At 38.1% G+C, this 17432-nt stretch overlaps 1 pseudogene; it reads right to left on the reverse strand.

The window, feature by feature from the left end:
• Nucleotides 1-5942: 5942 nt before the first annotated feature.
• LOC135212785 (uncharacterized) overlaps nt 5943-17432 on the reverse strand; it is a 96924-nt pseudogene continuing 85434 nt past the window's right edge.

Consider the following 17432-nt stretch of genomic DNA (forward strand, 5'->3'; position numbering starts at 1 on the left):
AGTCTAGTCTTACACCCACTACTACACACCCTATACTGAACAGAGCCGGTGTCAGACATCGTGAAGAATTCAAAATAATTCCTAAAAATATCAAAACCAAAATAACTATAGCGCTAGCAAAAAAATCAGTAAACTCAAGGTACATCACCAAAAGGAGAAAACCAAGATGATCAAATCCAAATTCAAACCAGCAGAGGAACCGTGTTACCGGTTCCGACGGCAGGAAACTTCTGATTTATTGTTGGAATGGTTCCCGGTACCCGGTAGAGGGCGGGAGTAGAGGGATCACCTGTCAAACCATTAGCGCTACCGCGAATTTCAAATTCTGCCGTGACGTCAGGAGACGACAGCTATATGTAACCACCGGGTAAGTTATATAAGTGAAAACGTCTGCTTCCTGCCGCCTGCGTCCTGCGTCCACCAGCGGTTCCGCGTCCTGACGTTTGCGTCCTGTTTCCTCCGAAACAATCTTCTTCTTCCTGCGTCCTGCGTCCTGGAACACTACGAGATCGCCCGTCTTCGTAGCGCCCGTGCGTCCTAAATCCTCGACACGCAAACACTTGTCGTCCGTCTTCTTGGAAGACTTAACGGGAAGGAAATCGTCCTTACGCCTTGCAGGTCCTTGCAAAGGAGCGTCCCATGAATCGACGAGAACTGCAAGCTTCGACTGCATTTCTCTTAAGAAATCCTTCGTACTATCTTCCTGACGAACAGCCGTAGGAGGAGGAGGAAGACGAGAAGGACTAGGACGCAAAGGAGAACGATCTTGGACTCTACCCGAAGGAGAGAGAAGAGGAGAGGAAAAGCAAGAGGACTGGGGGGAGTCTCTTGACGAAATCCAGGAACTTCTTTCGATCGCACAATTTTCTTCCTCTTGGTCGGAACCACGTCCTCGTCCGAGGAAGACAAAAACCTGGGCTGCTCAAGCTTTCACGATCTTGAGCACGTCGATCATGAGTAGTCGATGTCCTTAACGTCCTCTTGAGGGGGCGAGACACTACCGAGTACCGATGTTCGCGCTCTGATGTCGAACCATCAGAGGACGCACACTTCCCAGTTACGCCTTTTCTGCGGCGAACTGCAACAGCCTGGGATCTTACAACAGGACTGTCCGAAGGGACGCCTGACCGTGGTAAAACCTCTCTCGCCTCCCTTCGACTGTCGACATGCCTTCTCCCTTGGGTCTGGGAGCTTGACAGAGGTCTAGGTCTAGGAGCACGAGAGAGACGATCAGACGCCCCCTCCACTACACTTTCACTGACATCAAAAGCACTCACTTTATCCGTAAGGCGCTGTATTTAGTCTCCCATGGACGCAAGGGCAGCGAAAACCATTTTTACAATCTGTGTATCGTTTCATGCCCTCCGATACAGCAGCGGGCGCAAGAGATACCTGGGGAGAAGGAACTACCAACTCTACGTTAGAAGGAGCTGGAGAGGAAACACATTCACTCCTTTTACTAGAAGTATTCGACCTCTCACTACGAGAAACAGATCTCCTTACACGATCTTTCTCAAGCCTTTCAACATATTTCATAAATATCTTCCACTCCTTCTCTGACAAAATTCTCACACTCAACACCTACTCTCCCAAGTACACACATTCTCTCAACACTTCTTGCAAATGGTATGAGGGTCGACCGAAGCCTTCGGCAACCTTACCTTACACCCCTCTTTCACACAAACTCTAAACATACTACCAGTGTCAGACATCTTCCAAGAACAATCCAAAGCGAATGCCAAGCTAACGTTTCCAAGTACGATACCAAAAAATCCATGAAAAGTCAGCAACGAGAAGAAAATCCTAGCAGGGAACCACCAACAATGTTGCCGGTTCGGCTGGCAGAAAAAATCTGGTTCAAGTGGGAACGGTTCCTGGCGCTAGCGCCACGGTAACGGGGTGGTGGTATCCTGAACTACTAATAGGTTACTAGCGTTTGCCGCGAGATTTGAAATTTCTGCCAGGTGGAACAGAGAATAAGCTACATATATACCTGCCAGGTAAGTGTCATACATTAAATTGGAAGTCTCTAGCACAATACAGTGGACCCCCCGTATTCGCGTTCTCCAGATTCGCGGATTTCTCTGGGGAACGTTTCCCTGCATTATTCGCGGAAAATTCACGCATTCGCGGTATTTTTCTATGATAAATATCCACAAATTCCTGGTTTTTTTTATGAATTTCATCATAAAATGCACTTTTTGTGATAAAACTATTAAAAAACCAAGTATGAAAATTTTTAGTGGGTTTTTCTTGAGTTTTAACTAACAAAATAGGCTGTTTTTAGCATTTTCATAGGGGTTCCAAACATTCGCGGATTCTAACTATTCACTGGGGGGGTCTGGTACGCATCCCCAGCGAATACAGGGGGACCACTGTATTTCGATTTATGATGAATTTATGAAATAAACGTTTTCCTTACATCCGCGCGGTAACTCTTCCAAAAAAAAATCATACATTTTTTCATCCGATTGTCATAATGTTAACACCATTTTATATTAGCCGTTACATATACAGTAAGTCCTCGGGTTACGCCGGTCTCGACTTACGATGTTTCGTGGTTACGAACGCGCCCCATAAAAAAATAAAAAAATAATATATTTTGCGTCGTTCCGTCTTACGCGGTTTAGCGTCGTAAGCAACGTAAACAAACGCGAACTAGTTCCGGGTGCACGGCGGAAGAATACGCTTTGTGGGGGAGAGGACGGCGTCGCTTCGCTACGCTCATTCCTCGCCCATACGCCATTTTGGTTGTTTACACTGCCTCTCTCTCCCTCGTGTTGTATCGTTTTTGTAACTTTTTGCTCTTTGTTATGGCTCCCAAGCGCAAGGCGGACTCTTCTGATGGTAGTGCATCGAAGAAAAGAAAGGCCATCACCATGGAAATTAAAGTGGACATTATAAAGCAATCTGAGAAGGGAGAAACGCCAACAAACATTGGCCGCTCGCTTGGCCTTAGCCGTTCGACCGTTGCTACCATTATCAAAGATAAAGAGCGCATCGTTGAACATGTGAAAGGATCTGCTCCTATGAAAGCGACAGTGATAACTAAGCAGCGTAGTGGTCTAATAATTGAAATGGAAAGGTTATTGGTGCTTTGGTTGGAAGACCAAAATCAACGGCGTATCCCAGTCAGCCTTATGGTGATTCAGGAGAAGGCAAAAGATTGTATGTTCTGCCTCACCTCAAGAATCACCTGCCTCAGCATCTCCAGCAACTTCTGGAGGTTCTTTTTCTCTTCACTAACCTCCCCCAGTCTCTCCAGCACCGCAGCTTCCTCTCCAGTGTGCAAGCCAATCAAATTAATAAAGGTAAGGAATTGTTCTCTCGTTGTTATTGATAGGTATTTACATTAAATCATGTGGTATTTTTCAATGTTCCGACTTACGCTGAAAATCGTGTTACGACGCATCTTAGAACGGATCAACGTCGTAACTCGAGGACCCCTGAAGTTTTATATATGAAAATGTGCGCAATTTCATGAAGAATACAAAAAAAACATCCTATGGTTGTAGCTTTTATCAGTTTTGAAATATTTTCATATAAATAATGATAAATACAAAAAATTTGTCCTTCGGTCAACTTTAACTCGACCGAAATGGTCGAAAACTGCAATTGTAAGCTACAACACTTACAGTCTAGTAATATTCAATCAATTACCTTCATTTTGGCAACAAACGGAACTCTCTAGCACAATATTTAGATTTATGGTGAATTTTTGAAAACACCTTTTTTTTACGTCTGCACGTTAAGAATTCATGCATCATTTTGTGATAATATTTTTCCTGTGTTGCCTTGATCGTTTTACAATTTGTTATATACCAAAATGATCGCAATTTAGTGTACAATACAACGAAAAAAAATTAACTCTTTAGCTTTAACCGTTTTGCTCACAGCGCGATTTGTATACAATTATGACATTTTTTTTGCACTGTCATATATCCTAATATTTATATATGATAATGATATTTTTTTTATTTCTGATGGTTGCATACTAAACTTCAGGCAATGACAAAAAAAAGGAGCCAAAAATGAACTCTTTAATCTTGAAAACTAAGCGTGCTGTGATTTTTTTTTAAAAAAAATTTCCGCTTCGGCGCTCACTTGCGAACGCCACCGGCATACGGGAGACGATTTTTAAAATACCGCTTATGTGTTTAAGGGTTAACTACTTTATATGACATTGCTTTACATAAGCTATGCAAGTTGCTGATTTTATTATTTATCTGTGTAGTTATTCTACAGACTGTACATATATGAATTGGATTATGTACGCTATTCATAAAATATCCATGGGTCAAACGAGTATGACCAATTCTACTTTTATAGTACCGCTACCCAACTGAATGCACAAAACACAAACTGAACAAATACATAAGCAGATTCCACTAAGAGTTACATAACTAAGGATACTCCACATTAGCAACAGCACTATTTTATTGAGACTATTTACCACTCACAAAACTTTGTATTCCTCAGACTGCCACTTCCACCCATATGACTAAACAGCACTGGTGGTAGCATAGCGCAATAGCCCTAAATATACAGCCAATAATGAGAACTTTTCACTTAGTACTACTAAGCATACCATTTCTTTAAAAGGTAAAACCACTATGAAACAAAGCATTTCAGTCTTTTTATGAAAACAGTTGTGGTCTCTTATGACCCCTCACCCCCTTACTTCTAGTAACTTCATTACTTTGCAGGTGAATTTTGCTATGTAGCCTAGATTAAGCTAGAGGTGCAACACAACCTATTTGATAGATTTTACAAGGTCAGTTACATAACCTAGTCAGGACAGGACAGGGTAACTTTAAATAAGTCTGATTAAGAAGTATCTCTGTTGGAGTCTGGCTATTTTTCTGCTATTCAGTTGGCTGTAAATACAGGCAAAGCCCCAGTTATCGGTTGTGGCCTCAAGTTTTCTGCAATCCACGTTTTTATGGCGATTTTGTCTATACTCCTGTTTTTTGTTTTTTTTCATCTGTCCATCCCGCCTGTGGTGTTTTTTGTATGGCAACACTGCGTCCCGGGCTTTAGATAGTTACATTCAGGTTTACATTCAACGATTATAATAATATCCTATTTCGAATATTAACGGTGTAATTCGCATACAGTAAATTATTAAAACACTTTTCAGTTGCAAATGTACACCCAGATATCCTTTATTTACCTAAAAACTTACGCATAGCGTTACTATCTAAAGCCCGGGACGCAGTGTTACCATACAAAAACACCACAGGCAGATGGACAGATGAAAAAAACAGAGTATAGTGACGATGATAACTGAATATTTGGTGCTAACCCCAGCTTATCAGCACCAAGCCTTGGTTATCAGCGCAAAGCCTCGGTTATTGGCACTGAGAACCAGGCTCAGAACTATTTTCAGCAATTTTCAGTTATTATCACACTGTCAGGGAGGGAATTCCCACCAATAACTGGGGACTGAGTGTTCACCAAAACAGCTAATTTTAGCATATTTTGATAAGTGTCCCTCAGAAAAAAAAGGCATAACTATTTTGTAATTTTACTGGCTTTCCTGCAACATTCAAGAAGGTATTGTACTGCTGGAGGGCTGACTATATTCAAATTCAATCCCAGCTAGCCAACTGGCTCATCTGGGAATAGGAGGTGATTGACTATTAAAAAGGATATCTCCTTCTCAATAAATAAATTTGTACAGTCAGTTTTTTGTTTCTAAAAAGAATTCAAATTTCTGAAGTTAAAGAAAAGACATCATTGTTGATTTCACTAAACACATTTGCGCAGCACACTGGAAAAAATTCTTGATTTCATCAAACATATCTATGCAGCACAATGGAAAAAACATCTTATTTTATGAGTATAGTACTAATTACTAATAAAAATACATTAAGTAACAAGTTCACACTGTACAAATATTCAAAACAACTACATGTTGTATTTCCATCACCACTTTTAACCTATAAATGACTTACCCTTGTCTTTGGACGTGCAGGGTATGGCTTTGTAGGGGATGTTCTTTCCCCTGCAGAACTGGTTGCATTTTGCATCTGTTGCTCTGCTCTTCTATGAGCACTTTCATAATGCTGTTGCACTGCAGAGTTATTCTCACTAGTCTGCAAACATGAAGGAAGTTTCCTTTTCAATGATTTTTGTTGTAAATAATGAAATGGTTACACCTGGCTAATTGTCTTAAAACAGACTATTACGTAGATTACTATCATGGCTACTGCTACTTTAACTACAATAGAGAAGGCATGAATAATATAATAGTAATAATAAATGTTGATGAAAATTCAACTTTCAGTTGATAAATGGAGAAAAAGACCAAGTACATGAAATTTGTTTTTCTATTTGATTCTTGTTATACATACATTTTTGTACTTATTCACAATCTACAAAATACTGCTTTTAGCTTACGATAGCTCCTGCTACCATCTTCTGGGTGTCCTTGTACCATGATTTTTAGTCTTGTGACCTCCTGTTAATGTACTACCTACTATCCTTTGTTCTATCAATGGCCCTTTATATACCTCCATGGCATCCTTACTAATCTTTTACCTTCCTTCAATCTGGGGATTTTCAGTAACCCCTCTCCTTAACATTTGCTACCCAGTTTAAACTTTTGACAAGATTTCATAGGCATAACCCTTTTAGAACTAATTCGCTGTTGGTGCTATCTTCGATGCTGAAAATTTTGCTCCTTACTATGGTGGAGAGTGCATTTATAGAAGGCCCTTTGATTACTCTGCAATTTTTGTCATTATTTATGTGTACAAATAAGCTCTTTGTGAACTTGACTAAAAAGCCAATCTGCTCAGCAGCAGTTGTCCTTTTAGCTGTCTTTCAATTTTCCATTAAATCTTAAGCTTAACTATGCATAATCATTACACTTAAAACATGTTTTACTATTGCACTATGTTCTAGTCTTAAGGCAATGTGTGGATTTTAATTTCTGCCATTTTTTCCTGAAATGTAGGTGAAAGAAATAAATTTGTATAAAACAAATTATAAAACAAATAAGATGAACTTGTAAGAAGGACTTTCAAAGGCATACATCATGGACAACTCACTCCTGAATCCTCTTATCAAAAAAATTATCCAGCCAAACCAACTGCTAGATGACCACAGCTAAACAAAATCCCAGGTCAACCTTGGAATACTAAGTCCAGAGATGTAACTGCAATCCATCTCATATCAAGAACAGCACATAAGGAATCTTCTTAAAGTAAACAAATTTGGTTGGAATGCCTTAAATTGGTTTAACCTACACACAATCTGGCCACATATAAATATTGCCTATGTAACATCTCCAACCTTCCACTGAAATGGGGGACTGTTGACTGACCGAAATATAGTGTCGTATTAAAATTTATTTTTATATTTTATTGGCCTTTTTAAGAAAAATATTTAACTTTTACATTACAAAAAGCAGTAATACATAGCAGATGCATAGTTAAAAGTGATGTGTAAGAGGCAACATAAATAATATTAATTAAAAACTAAGCACATTACTTCATTACTATGGTAACAAAATGCAATAAAACACTAGCAACAACTGATGTATGTAGACCTGGACTCTGAACCAGGTAGCAGTTTAAAGTTCACTAACATGTACTTAACCATCACTTCTAAGAGTAACTTAAAGATTCTATTATGGAAGTGTAAGGGAGAAGGTGACTGGTTTCCAGAAGTGGGTTCAAGACATTTTGCATTACTCCCATGTGGCTGTTCAATATACGTACCAGGGTTGGATTAATTGTACGCAATAGTAATTTAATTGAAATGCAATTAATTTCAGAATTTTGTGTAATTGTAACTAATTGAAAATGAAAATATAGTAATTGTAATTTAAATTTTAGGATGATGTCATTTCTAATTTAATTGTTATTTTAAAATTGAAATGGTAAGGGTTTGCTCCATTAAGAGTGATGGGTTGCTTATAAGACTTAAATTTGCTTGTGCTCCACCACTGGGAGCAACGTCACACGTGATGGGCACGTCCAGTTCTCAATACTGTCCTGTGTGTAATGTGTACTGAACGAGAATTTGTTGCTACTGCCCCTTACTTTGGTTCATATAACTGCTACTACCAAATTTAATTATAATTGTAATTTAAAATTTTTAAAGTAATTTGTAATTCATTCAGTGTAATTACTCCAACCCTGATATGTACTAACAGATAGGGAAATAAAGCCTGAGAAAGAACAGCAGATGTAGTCTAAAAGATACTCTGAAATGTAAACAAATTTTACCACATACCCGTGCTTGAGTTTGGGGCTCATATCTTGGCTCTGAAGCAGCTGTTCGCTGTTCATACCCAACAGGCGACTGCCTCACTTCTGGTGGGGATGCATAACCATACCCATCTCCTCTGCTATAACCCCGTTCTCTTTCATCAGTTTCACACTGAGAAATTAAAAAAACTTAAAATGGAAAAAGGATTGTATGCAGTGATCAGCCATTGAAAAATGCTGAGGACAACAACTTAATCATAAAATTCAGAAATTCAAGAGAGAGAGAGAGAGAGAGAGAGAGAGAGAGAGAGAGAGAGAGAGAGAGAGAGAGAGTGTGTGTGTTAATACAATGCTGATTAAAATTACATCTTTTACTAAGCTGTCAGTTCTTTCACTGCTAGCCATCCAGTGATGTTACACACAAGCTAATATCATGATACACATGCTGTTATAAATACCCAAATCAAAATTAACAAGGGTTTTAAATAAGTTTCCTTGATGTGACTCAAGATTTTTTAACTGTGTAATATACAGTCATGAGATGACTATTATGAATCATTTTCAGAGATCAAGTTTGTTATTGTTTTATCAAGCAAAAATCTACACAAACATTACCTACTAAGGAATTCAGAGCCGATGATAGTTTTTCAGCAATACCTGTTTATCAAAACTCGTCAGCAGTTAGCCTCTAAAGAAAACAAATCATTTCACTGTATCTCCTTCCCAAGCGTGCATAACCCATTCTGATACTTCTTACATTGTATAAGGACTGTTTTACCTTGAGGAAACATTTATCTATTCTCTAATAAAAACAAAAAAAAATGCCAGCCATTTGTAAAGAGTGGATGTAAACAAAATTGTAGCGCCGCCCTGGAGGCTCATCGTGGTAACACAAACCACCAAAATATAGATACGTGTATTTAATTTTTTTCTTCCTCTTCTACTATGGTACTGCATTTTTCATTACTAAAGCACTTTTAGTTTCATTAAGGTTCGTTTTTTTTAGGTTTGCTTTTTCTTTTGTTTCCCCTAGGTTACTTTTGCCGAGGCAAAGGTGTTGCTCAATAAAGGAAGATGATACAGTAAACAGAATAATACAGGTGAAAAACAAAAAAGGCACTGTTATAACATCAAATTTAAATTAGATGTCGTTGCATACGCATAAAACCTTTAAGAGGCTTTTTTTATTTCGTCCTTTTCTGCTATGTACAATAGCCTGTGCTGTTTGCTGAAATATAATTTTTTGTTGGAATGCTTGCTGTTTACTAATAATCAATGAAATATTTGCTGTATTTGCATGTACTGCACCTATAGGAATTCATAACCTTTATTATACTTGCTGACTGTTTTGTATTAGTTAATAAATGTATGCCAACATACAAAAAAAAAAAAAATTTCCCACAAAATGGCAAATTTTACAGCAATTTTCATTTTTCATAGCTTACAAACCTTTTGTCTTAAAAATAGAACAATCTTCTAGTGCCAGCTGGAAACTAGTTCAAAACAATCAAAGATTGTAAAGCAAGGAATCTGTGGCAGTTGGCAAACTATCCGTATAAGAGGTGGAAGCTGGTCACTGAACAAGCTTGGGACCTCATGACGCATCAGTCTTTCTTTGACCGCCTTGGAGAGTAGCCGCGTTGCGCTTTCCTTCCCAAGCACGTTGTTTCGTTTGCCTGCTATCTCTCTGCAGTGTGTGCATGTGTCTTGTCCTTTGATAATGGATTCTTCCAAGAGTTTCAAGGCCTGTCAATGTATGTCTGGGAATTCAGGGATTTCCATGTTCCAGGTTTTTGGCTTCTACTGTTACAGATTCCCATTCGACTTGCAGTAGGTGCCGTGCAAATTTTTGTACTGCTCTAATTTGTCCTCGGAATGTCATTCCTGGCCTATATCTCAGTGGAGTGCTTTCTATAAGAAAAGGGAACAATGTAAGGTATTGACTTGTCCGTCTTGGGAAGGTTTTTCGCCTCCCCAAGCAGACATTTCAGCATCTCCTTCCTCCTGTAGTCTTCCTCCTGCATCTTTTGTTCCCATGTCCCGGTCCTTTTCTTCCACTGATTTGTCTTCAGAAGTATCAGGCAGTGCATTGGATGGTTTTATGTTTGATGAGGGGGGGCCCTCTCTTGTGGGAGAGAATCACACTCCCTCAGGAGAGGAGGCTCCTCCTCCAGCTCCCTTTGTTTCAGATTTGGAGTCCAAGAAAATGGCGGCAATTTGGGCGTCCCTAGGCCTACGAGGTTCACCCTCTTTAGATGGTTTACTGGCACATTTCTTGTCTGCTCGTCAGCCTCCCCAAGTCCCACCGGCAGTTGACCCTCCTCCTGGCCTACACTACTTTGGTATGCAAGTGATGCTTTCAAGTGGGTCAGAGCCGTAACCGTCGTCGTCTGCTGGGTTGCCACTTATCTCCTGCCAGTGAGGCCAATGGCTTGCGCTGCCATGCCTAATGTCGTGACCGCGGTGTCGGTTCTCCCTCTGTCTAAGGCGGTGATGTCATTACCATCCACGTCTCTGTCATCTGCTCTACTTCCCTCAGAGACGTAATTTCAGGTGACGTTTGATAAACTAGAATCCATTTTCTGTGAGAGATATGCAGTTCCCCTTACAAAGAGACAGCGTAGAAGGAAAGAGCCTTCCTCCACTCCATCTCCTCCTACTTGTACAAGAGTCAAACGTTGGAAGATTCAGGACTTTGTTGTTTCTTCTTCCAAGAATGAGAGAAGTGTTTCACAGTCTTCTCTACATGGATGTGTCTCTCCATTGTACATGCACATACATACTAGAGTTTGCCGTAAGGATGACGGACCACTGATCAAAAGTTCGAAATTGCTTTCCACTAAGTTGTCTATTGCATCTTCTGGAATTTCTCATACCTAACGTGTGGGTGACAATGACAGTCAAGAACGTGAGATGCTTTTGGTCCGTGGACATGCGTCTCAGTCTTCTTCTCCCAAGACAACTAGACTTTCCAAGTCTCCTTCCCCTAAGAGTCACAATGAAGAGATGTTTTCCCAATACTATGTAAACTTCTCTTTACTGTGATTGGAGCCTCATGACATCACTACTGTGTTCGAAACCCTTACCAGTGATTTTGATGGCTCTGGTGTAGGATACTCACTCTTAACGTGATAAGTACCAGAAGCATTGAACTTAGGTACTAAATAATTCTTGCATAAATCAGGTAGGGTAACAAAATATACTCTTGCCAACTTTCACCTTTACCTGATGGTTTGATAAAAAGCCATGACCAAAAAAATGAGTTTCATTGGCTCTGAATCCCTTAGTGGGCATAAAGAAATTAAATTCTCACTAAATAAAATTAGGAAATTATGAAAATCAAGGTTACTAGACTTTGGATTACTAAAGTGCTATGATTTTACTATGAAGAAGCTTGTTATTTAGTTCATAGAACAATAAAACCTTAGGTACATACCCATCGTTGTTGGTCTCGATATTGCTGCTCCTGCGATGTTCTTCGACTATGAAGAGGGAGTAAATAAATTTTAATAAGATGAAAGTGTTAAAATGACAATGCATGTTCACCGAAACATTTTAAAAAAGGAAAAAAGGAAAATCTTTCAAAATTCTAAACTGACATTTGCTTTGTATAAATAAATCCTCAAATGCATACACACCAGAATTCTTCTTGGATGAAAGTAGAAATAAATAACTACCAGTGCATTACAAATGCTAAAAAAATCTTTACATTATCATTTAATTTGAGTCTACAAAATTGTGAACCTCCCTTTGCTCTCTGAACAAACTAAGACAGCCAATTATAAATCAGAAAAAAATACGTCCGTAAAATAAAATTTCCAAATTAAAGTATAGATAGGTTTACATTTAAAGTAAGTTGGCCAAGGCACCAAACACCTGTCGAGAATTACCTCTAGGGAAGAGCAAGACCCACTTGTCATAGTGTGAGACTGAATTTTTCTCTTTGGTTCTGGCTCTTCATCTTTGCCCCCATGTACAATGAATAGTTTTGCATATTCACTACATATTCTCCTCTCCTTTATTCATCTGACATAAAATATGCCTCACATTTACATCCTCACTTTAAGTCCTGACTCACTGAGTTAACTAAAAAAAATATGGTCCATCAGCTGCTCCTTCCAAGCTCATATAAATAACATGGATCAAGTTCATCAGTAGGCAAATATGGAATTCATAAAAATATATCTTCAATAATAATTAATGATTTCTCCTGATGAAATGGCCAAAATACTTGCAACATGTAAGAAACCAGGAAATACAAAAAATCACACTGGATAGCAGATATGAAGATGGTTGTGACAAAGGGAAATGAAGTTTATTGAAAACAATTTTTCCATACAAATCTATCAATCATAATTCCTCTTAATTCACAGCGTTGAATTCCACCAGATGTGTTAACATCTTGAAGTCTTGAAGAAAGAAGTAGTGAAAAGCCATAAGTGATTGTTGCCAGTGCATGCCTTCAACCCACTGACAGGTAACAATAGCCTTATTCTTTTTTGTAAAAATGACTGTAACACAGCAAAAGGAGATTGACGAATGGAAATATTTCATGACTGATGGGGGAGTGGAAAAATCCCTTCTGGGTGAGGCCCTTGGGAAGGGGCACAGAAGGTGAGTTTTCTACTAGGGAAAGCACCATGAAAATAAACACTTCAAATGCCAGAGATTCTTAACCTTAACTCCCCCAACATAGGGGGGAGGCACTGCAAACACACATCTCATTCAAAGAGACTGAAGCCTTGACCACAAAAACAGCAGCATAGGCAGCAAACCATAGCCACTAAATGAATAGCAAAGTACTCAATTTTTCCATCAGAAAAGAATAAACAAAAATTAATAAATTATACACTAATAACACAAAGTGACAAAATTCAACAACATACTTTAATTTAATATGACAGTGCTTACAGGAAGATGGCACGACACAATCTGTAAGTAAACAAGGTTATCAATAAACTTTTAAGCTCGAATGCATGAGAAATATGAAAAGAAGTTTGATTACACAATAACAAGAAGAACATGAAGAAAAAAAATAAAAAACAAAGTTTATATTGTTCCACCTATCAAAGCAAGCTGGGAGGAATTCTTAGAGTTCACCTAAGGCAAGAAATGTGAAAGAATGACGTAAACAGTTACTACCGATTGGTCAAAGGCATGAGCTTTTCAACAATCACTTTGGCAATCTGCTGCTTCTGTCTTGAAGACTTCAGAAGTTATATGTCTGAAGTCACTTCTCACTGCACATAACACTAATTATGAATGATAGGTTAATCAACAAAAACTATTTCTGGTGGAATGATAAGAATAAACAAAAGGATAATGAAGATTAAAATGCTTTAAGGAGGGAAAATAATGCATGGATCCTAAACAAATAAACTACAATAAGGGATACCAAAAGAAAAACAATTATTATGATGTGTAATGGCAAGCGCCATAGGTGTCAGGGTTTATCAAGTTTGTTTGTAGCTCATGAGATATATAATTCTATTTTTTGTTATATATCATGCATAAAAATATCTAAGAATTAAAATCAGTACTATAATTACTAAAATTATGCCAGTACACATTCACAGATCAATAAAAATGAAATGGGTAATTCAACTTCAACATCCTACTTTCAAGCGGTAAGAAAACTGGAAAAATAAAATATGCAAATAGTAATAAAGATTTCATGCAAATGCCAAGTACAAAATGAGAATTAATTTTTATAAAAAATACTGAAGCTTGCATGCATATTTGAACTAAAAATTATTCTCTGGTAAACTTCTATCATGATGATTTCATCTTGTTCCTAGTTCCTGCATGGAGAAAGTGAAAACTGTCGATGCACAATCTATGGTACCCTGGCCTTTGCAAATAGATGAATAAATCATCAGTGCATATCTGAAAGTGCTCAAGTTGTTAGTATGCATTTACTGAGTAACCAACTGTAAAGCTCTCCACAAAAAAATACTACACCTTCAAACCTTCCTGAAGAAAAATAAAGAATGTATTGTGCATAGATATTTATGGACTTTAGAGTTTACACTCAGCTGTCCAAAATATACTGAAGTGGTATAGTCTCTGCAAACATTTTTTTTTTTAATTAAAAGATTATGTAATCCTGAAACAATAGCCAATAAAAGCTGACTCCTTATAAGTCAGTATTAAATAACTGAAAGGTGAATTTAAGACTTGACAAACCTGTAATTCCTCTGCAAAGTGTCTGCAACTATGACCACTCTTCATCATGCTTTTTCTTTGGCAGAAAAGATATTTTGAGCTGCTTAGTAAACTTATCAGAAGTGTTATACAGTTATTAACAATATGTCATCACCATACAACTCACCTAGCATACGTGTTCCCATACGAACGTCCATTCGTCAACCTTTAAATAACAATACGTACAGCAATGCTTTAGTGGCCTTTATTTTACAAAATCAAGCTTTTCATGAGATAGGAAGGCATTACATGAAACACAAGAAAGATTAATCATTGCTAGGCAGAACCTCGTATAGTCATATACAGTGGAACCCCCTTATTCGCAGGGGTTAGGTACCACAACCATCCGCAAATACTGAAAATCTGCAATCTATTGGAACCCATCTAAAAACACTTACAACTGTGACTTTAATAGCTGGAACACCAAATACCCCCCTAAAAATGCTTAAAACTACCTATTTTTATATATTTGTGACTAAATATAGGCAGTCCCCAGTTATCGGCAGGGGTTCCATTCTTGGAGGGGTGCTGATAAGTGAAAACCGCCATTAACTGAAATTCGGTGATTTAAGGCACCATTATCGATAACCGGTTATCGGCGCCATAAGTGCCATTATGGCGCCTCTGTTAGGTACATTAAGGCGCCATAACGCATTATTGAGGCTCCTTATGGCACTGATAACCAGATATTGGCCCATTATGGTGACAAATAGCTGATAACCGGGGACTGCCTGTACATTTTTTATGATAAAAAATGTATTTGGTCACAAAAATAACATGAAAATACAGTAATCAGTGAAATTTTTTTTTCAAAGAAAAAGTCCACGAATTACCTATTTTTCAGCGAGTTGAAAAAAATGCATCTCAGAAAAATCTGTGAATGACTGGATACGCAATTGCCGAACCACGAATAAGCGGGGGTTCACTGCACTGTAAAAATAATACCTCTTCTTTATATATGTTTCCCTTAGTCTTTAATAGTTAGACCACTATACTATCTTACAAACTAAAATACCCTTAGCTTATTACTAATGTTTTCTGCTACCTAATACATCCCCCTTCTCCCAAGGCCTTTTCCCCAACATGCAACATGAAATTAGTAGTCTTCTAATCGGTGTTTCTAAGCAACATGGCACGCCTCAACTATCTCATCAATATTTTTGCTCATATATTTCAGACATCACAAATCTCTTACTTCAACTATCTTTTGCAACCCTGAGCATCTATTGTACCAGCTTCTATTGCAGTTGATACATGGTACAAAGTTCAACTCCTTACCATTTTCACAGTATTCAAATTGTTCCTTTCCTTGCCCCTAAATTTTCCTTTCCTTTCCTTCAAATCACCAAAGGCTCTGTCTTGCTTGGTTGACTTTCATCCTCTCTTAACTCTTCTTACATCTTTTAAAATTTTCCAGTCTCTTCCTCTGATCATCCTGTTAACACTAGGTTATCTGTACACAGCTGCTCCCATAATCTTTACACCCGTTTTTTAGAGCTTTCTCAGGACTCAGGGCAGATCCTTGATGGATATTTATTTCAAACACTGATAAATCTGCAACTATCTTTACCATAACGGTGTTATGTCACATATATTACGTTCCGTCATCCATCCTTAACCGGGGTTCCGTGAACGATCACCAGGGGTTCCATGAGAATTCGTGTTTTATTTAATTATTTGTTATTTATAAGTATATATTTTTCTTCATTAAACATACCATGAGAAATTGTAGGCTTATAATTTATTTTCTTTTTTTTATCATAACATACGTGCAAGATTTTTTCCCCAGTTTTACTAAAGGTAATTATTACAACATTTATATCATATGTAGTATATATATATTGGGGTTCCTTGGGATGAGAAAAATTGTCTCAGGGGTTCCTCAAAATGCCAAAGGTTGGGAGGTTGGGAACCACTGCGTTACATATATCTTAGTTTTACCAGACCACTAATCCTTCAAGCCAGCTCTCCAAGGGCTGGCTTGAAGGATTAGATATTTTTACATGGCTAGGAACCAATTGGTTACGTTAGCAACGGGACCCGCAGCTTATTGTGAGATCCGAATCACATCGATACATGAATTTCTATCACAAGAAATAAATTCCTCAGATTCCTTGTTGGGAGAGCAGGGAATTAAAAACCCAGACCCTGAGATTGGTAGTCGAGTACATAACCGACTCATCCAACAAGGAACTTGTTTTGGTGCTGTCAGATGCCTTTTCAACTCCTATTTCTCTTTGCCTCTGCTACTGACTTCTTTGACATGCAGCCAAACTGACAAATGTCAATTTGAAAAATACTTCAACAGCCTTTCATTCAGTACCTTCTCCAAAATTTTTGCAGCATGCCAAAGTAATCTTCCTCTATAATTTTTGCACTAGCCAACTCCTTTTTCATTTATATGGCAGTCCCTGGATATTGGCAGCCTCAGTTATCAGCAATCTGGTTTTAGGAGCTTGCCTAGTCTTAACAATCGCTGAAAATTGGTGTTTTCAGCGGCAAAATTTGCTGCTATTCAAATATCGACACTGATAATAGTGTGCTGATGTCGATACATAACTAACAAAGGTACCATTTAACTGGTTATCAGCGCCAAAATCCTGTTACCAGAGCCGATAAGCAACAAAAATCGCCAATTTTCAGTTATCGGTCCCAAAAAGCATAGAAAATTTCAGATTTTAGATTATCGGTGATTTTCACTTATCATCAAGGGGTCGGAATGGAACCCCACCCCAATAACCAGAGACTACATGTATTAACATCATGTTCTTTACCCACTCCTTTTGTCATATCCGTTCCTTTCTCTGTCATAATTCAAAACATTCTTCATCTGATGCCCTTTGTACATCAACTTTAAATGCCTGCTTGCGGACACCTCTTCTTTACAGATAACTCAATTTTTACTTATTACCTATTCAATACAATTTTTTCATTTTACTGTTCCTTCTTCATTTTTTCTCTCTCTCCCTCACAAAAAAAAAGACATTAACAGTGCAACCCTTTTATTAG

The sequence above is a fragment of the Macrobrachium nipponense genome, chromosome 41 (genome assembly GCF_015104395.2).
Source record: "Macrobrachium nipponense isolate FS-2020 chromosome 41, ASM1510439v2, whole genome shotgun sequence".
Taxonomy (NCBI): Eukaryota; Metazoa; Arthropoda; class Malacostraca; order Decapoda; family Palaemonidae; genus Macrobrachium; species Macrobrachium nipponense.